Below are 14426 nucleotides of genomic sequence, written 5' to 3'. Positions count from 1 at the left end.
AAGAACCTGAACACCTGAGAGCCGGGCATCTGAGAGATTAAAAGGCAGTTTGGCAGGAAGCCACCTCCTAAGTGCCCCAGATTTTAACAAAAGGCCCCTTGTCACAGCAGCAGAATGCAGGTTAAGGCCAGGGCTTGCGGCGGTGTTGATCCAGAAAGAAGGAAAAGAAAACTGCTCTTTGGGGTTTTTTTCTTGTTAACCTATCTCACAGGCTTATTGAAAGGATGAAATGAATACAGAGAGAAAGACCTGCTGTAATTTAGGCTTGGATGCCATCCCCGAAGACATAATTTCTCCTAAATAATAATAATCGCTAACTCCCACATAAAACAGACTCTGTTTGTGGTGACGCACACACCTGACTCATTCGCACTTCCTGACAAGCCAATGACATAAGTATTGTTGTTCCCCATTTTACGTGTGCACAGAGGGGGTGAGCAGCTCCGACCTGAGCTTGCAGGGAAGCCGCAAGGCTGGATTCGAGGCCCCATGCTTCTTCCCTCTCCTAAGTGAGCCTGAAGCTTGGCCCACGGCATCCTTTTTCATCGCCCACCGGAGGTAGCCGTGGCTCTTTTTCCGTGTCACTTTTGAGTCACTCAAGGGCAAGCTCACAAACTCCCTTTCATCTTTTAATTCGCCAGTGAAATGCCGTTTCCCCAGATAGACCCTCCAATCTAGATCAGCCCCGACTCCCCACACCCCCTCTTGTTATTTTCAGAGCACCTGGTATTTTTTCATTCAGGGCACTTGTCACAAGCATAGTTTATTATCCCTCTGAGACCACCCATCCCCCACCCTTGGCTGTTTAAACCGCTGTGTCCCCCTCTCCCTTCTTGTCGCTGTCATCTAGGACCTCCCAGACCTCCCACCATCCAGCTCAGGTTTTGGCCCCTGCTGCTCAGGCCCCTCCCACTTCAAATCCTGCCTCAATCCCGGGCACCTTAAACCTCCCGTGAATGACCCCGGGGATGTCCAGGCCTCCACGCCCATCCACCTCAGCCCACACCTCCCGCCAGCACCTTTCTAAGCCAGGACCTCTGTGGCCGCATGCTGCCGGTGAGAGACACAGCCCCAGAAGCAGCCACCGTCTGCATAAATCAGTGTCCCCAAACGGAAGGGTCCTCGGCAACCCAACCCCATTTTGCTCCTAGACTCACTTCACTTTCCGCAAGACTGTGTCAGCAGGTGGCCCACAGCCCAGGGAGCCCTGTCCTCTGCTGTGGCAGTGCCGCTGATGGTCACGATCCCTGCCTGGCCATCATGGTTCTTCAAGGGCAAACAACCCTTGGCCGAGTGTGCCCCACCTACCATGCCCCTGGCTCAGGGTCCCGGGGTTACAGCCTCTTTAATTTGCTCTCAAGGGCCTACCTCTTAAAGCATAATGGCTTCTCAGCCCAGTCAGGCAGCTTTAGGTCTTAGCCTCCTGCTGTGCCAAAGCCAGTTCTCCTGTCGAGGTGACTTCACCCTGACTTCGAACCCAAGTCACCATTCTAGGCTCCCCTCTAGAGTGACCTCTTCTGTGAGGGCTCTCGACACTTGTTGCCAAAGGTCTAAGTCAGAACCGCCTTCATCCATCACCAACGTATTGGAGAGGAAAGGTAATTTTCCCTCTACTCTTCTGAATTCTGCGCTGAAAACTTTCAGTAAGAGACCAATTAACCAGAGACAAACAGAAGCTTACTAACATGAATACCACGTATACCTGGGAGATATGGAAGAATGAGTAACTCCCCGAGGTGGCCTAGAATTCAGGCTCAATACCATCCTAATAGGGAAGCAAGATGCCTGATGGCAGCCTCTTGGGGAGAGTAAATGACTTTTAGGAAAGATGAATGAGTCCTTCGAAGAAGAGATGGAAGGTGTAACATTTTGTGACAAAGCCTGGGTGTGGTATCAGCTTCTGTGTCACCTTCCAGCCTGCTTTCCTGTGGCAAGAGTTGACCTTCCCTGGTTGATGAGACCCCCAGGGAGGAGATTTGTGACAATGGGGTTCCTTTTGGAGAACTTGTCTTCAGGCAGACAAGGGGGGGTCAGAGGAAGGCTCTCTGCGTTTGCTCTTTTTCAAGTGCCCGCAGCTCAAACGGTTTGCCAACGTGCCACATTTTGGGGTGTCGTATTCTGCTACCCTTCAAAGGCTTAAAATACAGTCGGTTAAAGAGCCAGAGAGTACGTAGTTTAGGCTTTAGGACATTTGGTCTCAACTGCACCTGCTCATCTCCACTGTCATAGCGGGAAGGCAGCCTTGGACACAGATAATATGTAAACAAATGAGTGTCACTATGTTCCCATAAAACTTTACTTATGGACACTGAAACTTGAATGTCATACACTTTTCATGTGTGACAAAGTATTCTTTAAAAATTTTTTCAACAGTTTAAAGCATAAAAATCAGGGGTGCCTGGGTGGCTCAGTCAGTTGAGCATCTGACTTTTGATTTTGGCTCAGGTCATGATCCCAAAGTCGTGGAATTGAGCCCTGAGTCAGGCTCTACACTGAACATGGAGTCTGCTTAAGATTCTCTCTCTCTCTCTCTCTCTCTCTCTCTCTCTCTCTCTCTCTGTCCCTCCCAACCCCCCCTCCCTCTCTGCTGCTCACGCTCTCTCTTGGTCTAAAAAAAAAAAAAAAAAAGGTTAAAAAACCATGCTTAGTTCATGAGCCACACAAAAATAGGAGGCAGCCATATTTGTCCTGTGGGCTGTAGTTTGCTTATCCTGTGCCAAGGTGTTGACCCTGTCCTACTTTCTCTGAGCGTGCCCAGTTAACCTGGACAAGGATAATGCTGAGATGGATCTAAGCAGGAGGCTTCCTGATGGCTCTGAGTTCAGGCCATCTTACCCCAGGTGCCGTGACTGGATGTTGTCACCTTTCCCAGTCGATGGTCCGTTGGGGTCACAAGGGGCCTTTTTATATGTAGTTGAAATTCTTTTCCTCTGAACCACCCTCTCAACTCTTTTTTGCAGCACAACTCCCTCCCCCAAACTCTGTCAGATTCATGTTAGAGCTATTATTTCTAGTAATAGTTTGCTTGTGTACTTAATGATTGCCCGTATTTCTAATATATTCATATCTGATCAATTAGTGCTAATAATAATTGTGCTGATAGTCCAATCCAAAATCATTTTAATTCTTATAGTTATAGGAAACAAAAAACAGTTACATATGTGTACATTTTCCTGCAAAGCAAAATATATGTATCTCAGAGAAATAATATGGTTAATAAATGCTCTTGCATAAAAATATTACACTAGGGATAAAATTCTCTGGGGGGAGGCATACAGATTTAAAATTTTAACATAAAAATATGTAAAATGTATTAACATTTTTAGAAAGCTGGCTAATTTTGGGGCTGCCTGGGTGGCTCATTCGGTTAAGTGTCTGAATTTGGCTCAGGCCATGATCCCACGGCTGTGAGTTCCAGCCCTGCATTGGGCTCTGTGCTGACAGCTCAGAACCTGGAGCCTGCTTCGGATTCTGTGTCTCCCTCTCTCTCCGTCCCTCCCCCACTTATGCTCTGTCTCTCTCTCTCTCTCAAAAATAAAGAAACATTAAAAAGAATTTTTTGGGGGGAGGGGGCGCCTGGGTGGCTCAGTCAGTTAAGCGTCCGACTTCAGCTCAGGTCACGATCTCGCGGTCCGTGAGTTCGAGCCCCGCGTCGGGCTCTGGGCTGATGGCTCAGAGCCTGGAGCCTGCTTCCGATTCTGTGTCTCCCTCTCTCTCTGCCCCTCCCCCGTTCATGCTCTGTCTCTCTCTGTCTCAAAAATAAATAAAGGTTAAAAAAAAAATTAAAGGGGCGCCTGGGTGGCGCAGTCGGTTAAACGTCCGACTTCAGCCAGGTCACGATCTCGCGGTCCAGGAGTTCGAGCCCCGCGTCGGGCTCTGGGCTGATGGCTCGGAGCCTGGGGCCTGCTTCCGATTCTGTGTCTCCCTCTCTCTCTGCCCCTCCCCCGTTCATGCTCTGTCTCTCTCTGTCCCAAAAATAAATAAACGTTGAAAAAAAAAATTTTTTTTTTAAAAAATTAAAAAAGAACCAAAAAAAAAAAAGAATTTTTTTTTTTTAAAGCTGGCGAATTTTAAAAAATAGATTATGGTTGGGGTGCCCGGGGCAGCTCAGTCAGTTGAGCATCTGATTCTTGGTTTCGTCTCGGGTCATGTTCAATCCCTACGTCGGGTTCTGTGCTGACACTGGAGATCCTGCTTGGGATTCTCTCTCTCTCTCTCTCTCTCTCTCTGTCTCTCTGTCTCTCCCTGCCCCTTCCATTCTCACTCTCTCTCTCTCTCATAGTAAATAAACTTAAAAAATAGATTATGGTTATGTCATGAACTAAGCTAAACCAGCTTAATCATATAACACCGCCCATACTGTTTTCAGTAGCCTCCTAAAGATGTCTGAATTACCTGAAGGCTCGCTACTCCCACACAACCTCACCAATGTCTCAAACCCCTCACATCAGGTCTACTGGACATACAGACCCTTATTAAACATGTATTAACAAACGGGCACAAAGCAGTTAATATGGCTGTTCTGTTCCTTGAGCTTGATGACCTTGACTTGACTGGAGTCAGCCCCGTGACATTCCAGAGCCAGGTCTCTGTGCTACTCAGGATGCACCAGGCCACTGGACATCTTTGTCACATCAGTGGCCGGTGACTGGCCTGTGAGGGGATGAGATGAGCCTCAGATGCCCTCCCAGTGGGTGAATTAACCTTGCCCTGAGTTCATATGAGGGTAAGGGATAGTACCTTTAAAATCTGTTAGCCAACCCACATGTCTTAGATACCTCCAATACCCGCCAGAAAAAGCCTGCCGCTGCATTCATTGTGCCACTTTCACTGCAGACCTTTATGCTAATTAGCAGAGGTCCAGGTATGGATTGTAGCACCCGTGGAAGCCCCTGGCCCGTGGCCTTTCTGACCTTAGCTCCCTTCCCAGGCTCTGTGGTCTCGGAATCCTAGCTGACCTGGTTTTAGTTTGACCTCAGTAGCACAATATCACACTTTGGCTGCAGAATTTAAAAGAAAAAAATTTTTTTAATGTTTATTTATTTTTGAGAGAGACAGAGCATGAGGAGGGGAGGGGCAGAGAGAGAGGGAGACATAGAATCCGAAACAGGCTCCAGGATCTGAACTGTCAGCACAGAGTCTAACGTGGGGTTCGAACCTATGAACCATGAGATCATGACCTGAGCCAAAGTCAGACCTAACCGCCCCTTGGCTACAGAAGTTTAAAATATGGCCATTTAGCAGTGAGTGTCAAACCACTGATGTATTTTATTCCATTAGGCATCTTTAAAAATGACATATGTTTTGTTTTTAAATGTCAGTACTTATAACATGCCACAAATACCGGTTCTTTCTATTTAAATTTACGATGGAAATTTTGAATGTCAACTTAATTTTTTTAGTTTATTTTTTATTTGTCTTACATGTCAACTTGCAAATGAACAAGAGGGTAAATAGTTTTTACAAGTCATTTCAGAGGTTACTCTCAGCAGAGCTGTCCTTGGTGGTGGGAGAGAATGTCTCCTTGGTTCTTCGTGCACATTTGCTCACCCTCTTCCCAGAGCCCTCAGGGTTCTGCATTCCAGAGGATTAGGTGGAAGCCTTTACAACACAGCCAAGTTTCTGTGACACCTTCGCCCAGGCAGAGGGTGCCTTCTGGCCTTTTGGTTTATAGCTGAGTGATGTCTTGGGAGATTCTTCCAGAATGAAGAAGATCTGCCCCTAGGTGATTTGCTTATTCCACTTAAACTGAGAAACACTAGTAACTTAACATCTTCTTTCTTTAAAATAAAATTTTACTTTATCAGCACCCTCTTCACAGCACAATTCTGTATTTATTTGTTTTAAGGATTTGTGTGCCTTATTAGACTATAAGCACCATGAAAGCAGGGATATGCCTGAATTGCTTACTGCCATGACTCCTATGCCTGGCAGAGTCCCTGGCTGGCCCATGGTAGGTGCTCAGTAAATATTTGCTGAATGATGAGGTGAGATGAGATGAGATGAGACGAGACAAGACAAGACAAGATGCTGAGAGATGGAAACAAAACAGAACCAGAAGATGCCCTGTGTCAAAATCGAAGATGGAACAGGAGCTAGGCCATCAGTCAACCAAGAGGATACAGCAGTCCTAGTGAAACTGGAAAAAAGCTTCTAAGGATAAAAGACAGAAGACATAGACCAGCCAGGTCTGGATCCAAGTAAAGCAAGCCAAGAGTCCTGGGCTTCATAAGGCTGACCCTAGGTATGAATTTACATGACTGACCTATAACATAAATAATAATTTCATTTTATTTGTCCCTAGTTGCTCATGCGGGACCTTAACATTCCCTTCAATGCCTCGTTCCAATTCTTTCTTTAGCTCTGTCAGTTCATCTTTCATTTCCTACTTTCTTACTAGTCTTATCATGAGCTCTTGTTTGTCTTCGTTATGCTCTTGTTTCGTGGAAGTAATTACTTCATGACATTTTTAAATTCATGATTTTATATTTGGTCTCATTTTTCATCTCTTTCATGGAAAGATATTTCTTGTGAGTATATTTCATCTGCCATTTGTTTTTTCCTGTCATGTTTCTCAATCTTTTGTTCTTTCTCCTTTTTGCTTAACTGTTACTATACAGACATTTTAATTTTTTTTAACGTTTATTTATTATTGAGAAACAGAGACAGAGCATGAGCATGGGAGGGGCCAAGAGACGGGAGACAACATGAAGCAGGCTCCAGGCTCTGAGCTGTCAGCACAGAGCCCGACGCAGGGCTTGAACTCACGAGCTGTGAGATCATGACCTGAGCCGAAGTCAGACACTCAACCGACTGAGCCACCCAGGTACTTTAAAATGACCCTTTTATACTGACATTTTAAAATGACCCTTCTTTGGATAAGATGAGTACTTCATGGGCAAGACACTTTTAGGAGCTGTGTGTGGGGAGAGGTCAGGCCTGTGTTCCAGACCATAACAGGAATTCTCCTATGACACGAGGTTAGGTGCATGAGTAAGTTCTTTTAGACTTTACTTCTCCCAAGCCAACCAAGATTGCAACTATAGGGTTCTTCAGATGGACCATGTAAATATGGCTTAAACATGTGATTCCACATTTGGTCCTTCTTCCCTTGCATTATGTTGGAGACAAATGGGGTCCAGAGTAACTCCTGCTGCCAGGCACTTGCTTGTTCTTGTTGCTAAAGAGGTTTTTATTTTTACCCCTCAGAATGGTCACCAACTTTTGGAGAACCATGTATTATCGGTTTCGGTTTCGTTAGGATTCCTTTAAGACTCTCGCCAGCATTCCAAAAGGCACCCTTCTTACTTGAGATGTTTGCTTTCACCTGTTAATGAGGTAGGGGAGGGGGGAGGGAGTAGCTAGCCTACTCTCACTACAACCTTCAGTACTCTCAGGATCTTCTCATATTCTGTTTGACTGCCATTGTGCGGACAGCTCTACATCATGTTTTGTGATTTTGCGACATAAAAATCCTCTAGTTGTGTCAAATAGGGAATTTGCATTTCTGTTTCTCATTGTTGTCATGGTAGATCTTCGTGGGCAAAGATCAGAGATTTGAAGAGTGCCTTGGAAATAATTAACAGACTGATATAGGCTAAAATATTGAACGAGGTCAAGGGAAGTAGGAGGGAAATTTACCTGGAAAAGCCAGAAGGATGATAATTTTGAAATCCTTCAGTACCAGATTGGGAGGGTTTTACTCAGTTCTACGGACAAAGGAGAACCAATGAAAGTTCTCCAGTAGAGAATTAGCAAAGTCACAGCTTACGGGATAGGTGGCAAGTGGAGGGAGCCTCGGGCAGCAAAGAGAGCAGTGCTGACATTCAGAAGGGAGGTGTTGAGGAATCAAACTTAGGAACTTATAGTTTCCTTTATTTATTCACACACGGTATAGTTAAACTGGTGTACAAAGTACATAGAATCTAACCATATAAAGTGAAATAACAAATATCGTGCTCGAGTAGAACCCTGCCGACCTCCTCTACCTGATTCGAGTTCCTCCAAGGCCAGAGCAGTGTATTTTGTTGTCTTTCTCCTCCCTATAGAAGGAGGATGCATAAGAGTGAATAGAAGAAAGGAAGGACAGGTCTAAGGGGTGCTGCCAGCCATGTCTTTCCTGCACAGTCCTGGGACAGTAAGGTACGAGTTCTGCTACAAGCCATCAAGTAATTGGTTGCTTAGCAGCCGAGAGCTTGGCCGGGGTGGAGCTGTCTGGAAGCCCGCATGTTTCTACAGTCCAGGAAATTTAGGGAAAGTACCGGGGCGCCTGGGTGGCTCAGTCGGTTAAGCGTCCGACTTCAGCTCAGGTCATGATCTCGCGGTCCGTGAGTTCGAGCCCCGCGTCGGGCTCTGTGCTGACCGTTCAGAGCCTGGAGCCAGTTTCAGATTCTGTGTCTCCCTCTCTCTCTGACCCTCCCCCGGTTTATGCTCTGTCTCTCTCTGTCTCAAAAATAAGCCTCCTCGGCAGTCAGCTCGACCATCGTGTCTGTACAGAGTCTCCCAACGCTGGTCGACTGTGGCGATGAGCTCTCCGTGGCCCTCGGGGGTCTAGTGATTCTGATCCACTTCTGCTGGCTCAGCGAAGAGACTAGACCAGGTAGAAAACAGAATGGCCTCAGCTAGGAACATGCTCTGCTGATAGGCCGGGTGTGTGTCTATCAGATGCCGCATCTCACTGGTCTGGAGACAGAATAATACAGTCAGTTCATACTTCTGATAGTCCTGCCTAGTCAGCTGTGCAGTTTATGACTCCAACCAGGAGGACTGCAAGAGGGAAAAAAAGCATCTTGGAAATAATTGTACAGCTTCACAGATCATTAGCAAACCTGACTTCCCATTACCAACTCGAGAGTTGTAGTGTGAGTTTTATTTTCATCCAACCTTTGGCTATTATTCAAAATGAAAAAATTTACCCTCAGATCTTTATGCTCTTTGTAATCAAACCCATTTCTCTTAACGCCGAGAACTGGAAGATGTCAGAGAGAAGTACCCATTTAAAACATAAAGCATAAGTGAATTAAGCCATCCATATAGCCATCGTAAAAGAGATCCATATAGCCATCGTAAAAGAGAATATGTATGTATATGAAGGGGCATTCCCCATCAGGTACATTCTTAGAGATACAGTAGCTGGCCATTAGGTCATGTTTTCAACTCTCCAATATTCCTAGGGATTCTAATGAATATTAAATCACAGTCCTCAGAATACGCCATAACTATTTGTAATCTCAGCTTTATAAATAAAAGCTCACTAATTGGAGAAAAGAAAATCTATTCCTGGGAAGGCTGAATTAAAGGTTACATTAAACACACACACACACACACACACACACACACACACACACACACCTGGATGGCTCAGTCGGTTAAGCATTCGATTCTTGGTTTCAGCTCAGGTCATGCATGAACTCACGGTTCATGAGTTCAAGCCTTGCGTTGGGCTCTGTGCTGCAGCATGGAGGCTGCTTGAGATTTTTTTCTCTCTCCTTCTCTGCCCCTCTCCTGTTTGCTCTCTCTCTCACTCAAAATAAATAAATAAGCTTAAAAAAAAACAGTTCTCTTTTCCTCAGACAAGCAGTATTTATCAATTCATTCACTTGTTGACAAATATGTTTAATCCCTACATTCCAGGGCATGTCCTAGGTGCTTAGGGTGCAAAGGTGGCAGAGACAGATAGGTCCTGCCCTTGGGCAGCTTACCTTCTAGATGAGGAGGCAGAGCACAAACAGGCAAATCCACAAGTCTGTAATTTCCAGCGGAGATGAACGCTACGAAGAAAACAATTGAGCAGTGTAATGGTGGCAGGGGCACTATTTCAGAAAGAGTGGTCCAGAACGGATTCGCTGAGGAGGCGACATTTGGACAGACATCCAAGTTAAGTGAGAGAGTGAGGTGTGCAGAGACCTGGAGGAGACGTCCAGGCAGAAGACACTGTGCCTGCAAAGGGACATGCACAATGGGAATGTGCGTGGAGGGTGGGATAAGCCCGGGGAACACCGAGAAGGCAAGTGCAGCAGGGGCAGAGCAAGGGAGGAGTGACAAGAAAGGAGGCACGAAACAGTCATCCCAAGAGAGCAAAAGAGGGGCTGCACTCTATAGGATGGTGCCCACGTAGATGGGGCTACCGGTGGCTGGTGGTCATGAATGAAAAGCAGGGCTGGGCAGTGTGTGTCTCTTCTGTGGCGATCAGAGCAGATCAGAGCAGTGGGAAAGTAAGCTCCAACCAAGACTAGTGTTTTTTCATCCCAATAAGAGGGGTTACGGGGTTGAGAATATTGTAAGGAGTGGTCGTGATGGGCAACAGCATCTGAGGTGGGTAACAAGGGAATGGGGACCACAAGGAGTGGGGATCAGTAAATGGCGATAAGATCAATGGGGTTGAAGAATGTTGTGAGGTACCAGATGGAATGATCTGCACAGACAGAAAGTGGTTAGAGAGTGGGATGCCTAAGATTAAGATTATGGAGGGGTTGGAGTTGTCATGACAAAGTCTGGAGTATGATCATGGTGGTGAGTAGCTGACTGATGCGAGGTCAAGGAATGGAGAGGCCAGTATGCCGGCCAGACGGCTGACATGGCTGTTGAAATCAGCATGGCTGATGAGGAAACGCAGGCGGGAGAGAGAGAGGCAGCGATGAAGGGGCCAAAACTGCCAATGAGCAGAGTCATTGGGAGGGTAGTGAACAGTGGCAACAGGGGAGACTGTGTGTGTACATTCCAGGAGGTGGGTTTGCAAGGGCAGGAGGAGAGAAGGTCTGACAGTGGCTCTGGGGAGCATGGTCCTCTGGGAGGATGTGGGGAAAAGCAGCTGTATCATTCATCACATCCAAGTGAGCCCTTTCCAAGATGGCAAGATCTGACCGGATGGCTCTTTTCCCAGCATGTCTCTCTACAGTAAGTGCTCCCCTTGTTCCCTCAGGCAGAGCGAGCTGACTCTTCCTGTCCATCTCTCCTGTGCTAGTCCCATGATCATCTTCGGGATGTGCTGGGAAGCTGACCAGATACCTGAGAGCCAGGTCTGCCGGATGGGAGAGTCCGTCCTCTGAGGCTGCGGGGTGGCTTCCTGAGCCTCTCCTGACAGGCGGGCCCACAGCACCAGGTGGGATGCTGGCTCCACCTGCAGACCTTGGGGAGGAAGTGGCTAAAGCCACATCGGAGAGATTTGGCTTCATCTCCGGGAACATCTGTGCAAAGGGTAGGCCAAAGAAGGCCCACAGAAGGAATCGCTGAGGAAGGCAGTGGACTTTCCAAGAAGGGACTTTAGGATGGGGCAGTGGAGTCCCCGTGACATCTCCAGGCCTGATGTCATAAGGACATTGCCCAGACTCATGAAAGCTGCTCTAGGAGTTGAGGGGAAGAGAGGCTTTGGACACTGAAATGCACACTTAGCAAAGGGCAGCACACCTGATGATCATGGGGTAGGGAGCCATCTCTGCACTGGGTCCTGGCCAGCAGAAGGCATCCTTCCTTCCTCCTCTCTCTCTCTCTCTCTCTCTCTCTCTTTCTCATATAAGCAGATGAGTTTCATTTCAGACAGTATCTCTCTACCCCACCTGGTGAGTGTTTATCCCAATGGGGGTCGTCTCCCCTCAGCTGCATCTTAACTTGCTTAGATCTTTCTGGCATCTTCAATTTGGGAGACCTTTTCTTTGCCCATGTGGCAAAGAACCCTTATGTGGGATGCCAGCTGGAGAACACCAGTGATACCTGGGGGAATTCCCTTTGCGGCCAATAAAAGGAACACGGACAGGAACCACGAGACTGCGTCCTGTCTTGGCTTCGTGTCTCAGTTTCCTCTCCAGCTAGAGCCGGGACAGACGATAGTGCTAGGAAGGCGGAAATTAGGACGTCTCTGACAAATAGTGGTGTTTGGTACTGAGATCTAACTGGAGGTTTAATAGCAATCATTGGGGTAAAAAAAAGTTAATAGCACCTAAAACTGCATATCCGCTTGATAAATGTAGGAGAAAAAAATAGGTCAACAGAAGCGGCCACATGTGCTTGATTGCCAACTAAAAGTGGATCTCCTGCTGAGCCTGTCCCTGCCCTTGCTTCACATCCTCATGACACAAGTAGCGGTAGAAGTGACGGTGGAAGACATCACACACTTACATTATTTATTCGGGGGAGCGCTGCTACATCAGGAGCTCCAATTACCGGTGGAACTAGCCAGTTTTCAAGCTTTCCAATGATAATAGGTCTAACTGTGAAAAAAAGGACTACGAATGTTTAGGCGGTTACAGTTCCGTACCCTGTGCATTTGATCATCTCCTGGTGAAGCTCCAGGCTGACCTCGCTGGGTTTGGATGGAAAGGCTTAAGACAGTACCTATTCCAGCTCAGGCGCCCCAAACAGGTGTAGAGTGGCAAGATGTTTATGGTTTGTTGAGAATAATTGGTGGTTTATGAACATTGGTGAGACTGCTGAGCAAGCACTAGATGGTAAATCTAAAGACAGAGGTTGAGTCTTCTTTTTACCAAGCCCTATAATGAATAACATTACAAATGGCAAATCCAAAGAAGCAGCTTCAATTCTGCTGGGGCTCCTCCCCACTTCAAAGCATATTGTGAATTTGAGGTTCAGTCTAACCAGAGAGTTGAATATATGGCTGGACTTGATACGGCTAATGTATATAGTCCATCCAGGTTTGTGTGGATTTTTGGATATGGTATGGGTAATGGAATTCGTATTTTGGGGGCCAAAGTGAGGGCTGGGATTGGTGCTGTAACAGATATTAATGATAATGGGTGTAATGGTTCTTTAACAAACAGCATGATGGCTTCAACAAGGGGATAGAGCAAACCCTGAGGTTTCACTTTGGTCCTGTAGGGAGTTGTATATACCCTTGTACTTCTCATTCAGTTAGTGTAATGAATGCTATGGTGAGTAGAAGTGGCACAATTAATACGAGAAGGTTAATGATAAACATAGTTACGGAAAGGAGTCGAACTCTGGAAAACTGTGGAGGTTCCTCAAAAAATTAAAAATAGATTGACCCTACAACCCAGCAATAGCACTGCTAGGAATTTATCCAAAGGATACAGGAGTGCTGATCCATAGGGGCACATGTACCCCAATGTTCATAGCAGCACTATCAATAGCCAAATTACGGAAAAGAACCCAAATGTCCAGCAACTGATGAATGGGTAAAGAAGATGTGGTTTATATATACAATGGAATATTCCTTGGCAATGAGAAAGAATGAAATCCTGCCATTTTCAGCAAGGTAGATGGAACTGGAGGGTATTATGCTAAGTGAAATAAGTCAAGCAGAGAAAGACAGATATCATATGTTCTCATTCATCTGTGGAACTTGAGAAAGTTAACAGATGACCATAGTGGAAGGGAAGGGGAAAAAACGGTTTCAAAGAGAGAGGGAGGCAAACCATAAGAGACTCTTAAATATAGAAAACAAACTGAGGGTTGATGCAGGGTGGGCGAGAGGGGAAAATGGGTGATGGGCATCGAGAAGGGCACTTGGGATGAGCACTGGGTATTGTATGTAAGTGATGAATCATGGGAATCTACTCCTGAAGCCAAGAGCACACTGTATACACGGTATGTTATCTAACTTGACAATGAATTGTATTTAAGAAAGAAATAGAAAGTTTTGAGTATAGATGTATCTACTGAGAAGTAAAAAAAAAAAAAAAAAATTTAGGTGTGCTTGGGTGGCTCAGTCGGTTAAGCATCAACTCTTGATTTTGGCTCAGGTCATGATCTCCCGGTTCATGGGCTTGAGCCCTATGTAGGGCTCTGCACTGACCATGGGAAGATTGCTTGAGATGTATGCACTTTTTTTTTTAATGTTTTATTTATTTTTGAGATAGAGGCAGAGTGTGAGCAGGGGAGGTGCAGAGAGAGAGAGAGGGAGACACAGAATCCGAAGCAGGCTCCAGGCTCTGAGCTGTCAGCACAGAGCCCGACACGGGGCTCAAACTCACCACGAGATCATGACCTGAGCCGAAGTCGGTCGCTTAACCGAGCCACCCAGGTGACCCGAGATGTATGCACTTTTTAAAAAAGAGTGTGTCTTACATTTTACTTTCTAATATCATAGCATTATTTCTATCTCCATAACTACAAATCTTCAAGATTTTTTTTTTTAATTTTTTTCCAACGTTTTTTATTTATTTTTGGGACAGAGAGAGACAGAGCATGAACGGGGGAGGGGCAGAGAGAGAGGGAGACACAGAATCGGAAACAGGCTCCAGGCTCTGAGCTGTCAGCCCAGAGCCCGACGCGGGGCTCGAACTCCCGGACCGCGAGATCGTGACCTGGCTGATGTCGGATGCTTAACCGACTGCGCCACCCAGGCGCCCCTTCAAGATTATTTTTAATACCTACATAGTATCTCACCAAGTGCAAGTAATCCATTTAACCAGTCCTCCCAATTTTTCATATTATAAATAATGTTGCAACAA

Source organism: Lynx rufus, unplaced genomic scaffold (genome assembly GCF_022079265.1).
Source record: "Lynx rufus isolate CCGP_SWC_20201006 ecotype Redwood Valley unplaced genomic scaffold, mLynRuf1.p SCAF_1, whole genome shotgun sequence".
Classification (NCBI taxonomy): Eukaryota; Metazoa; Chordata; class Mammalia; order Carnivora; family Felidae; genus Lynx; species Lynx rufus.
The sequence above is the reverse complement of the archived record's forward strand: the minus strand, read 5'-3'. Positions refer to the sequence as shown.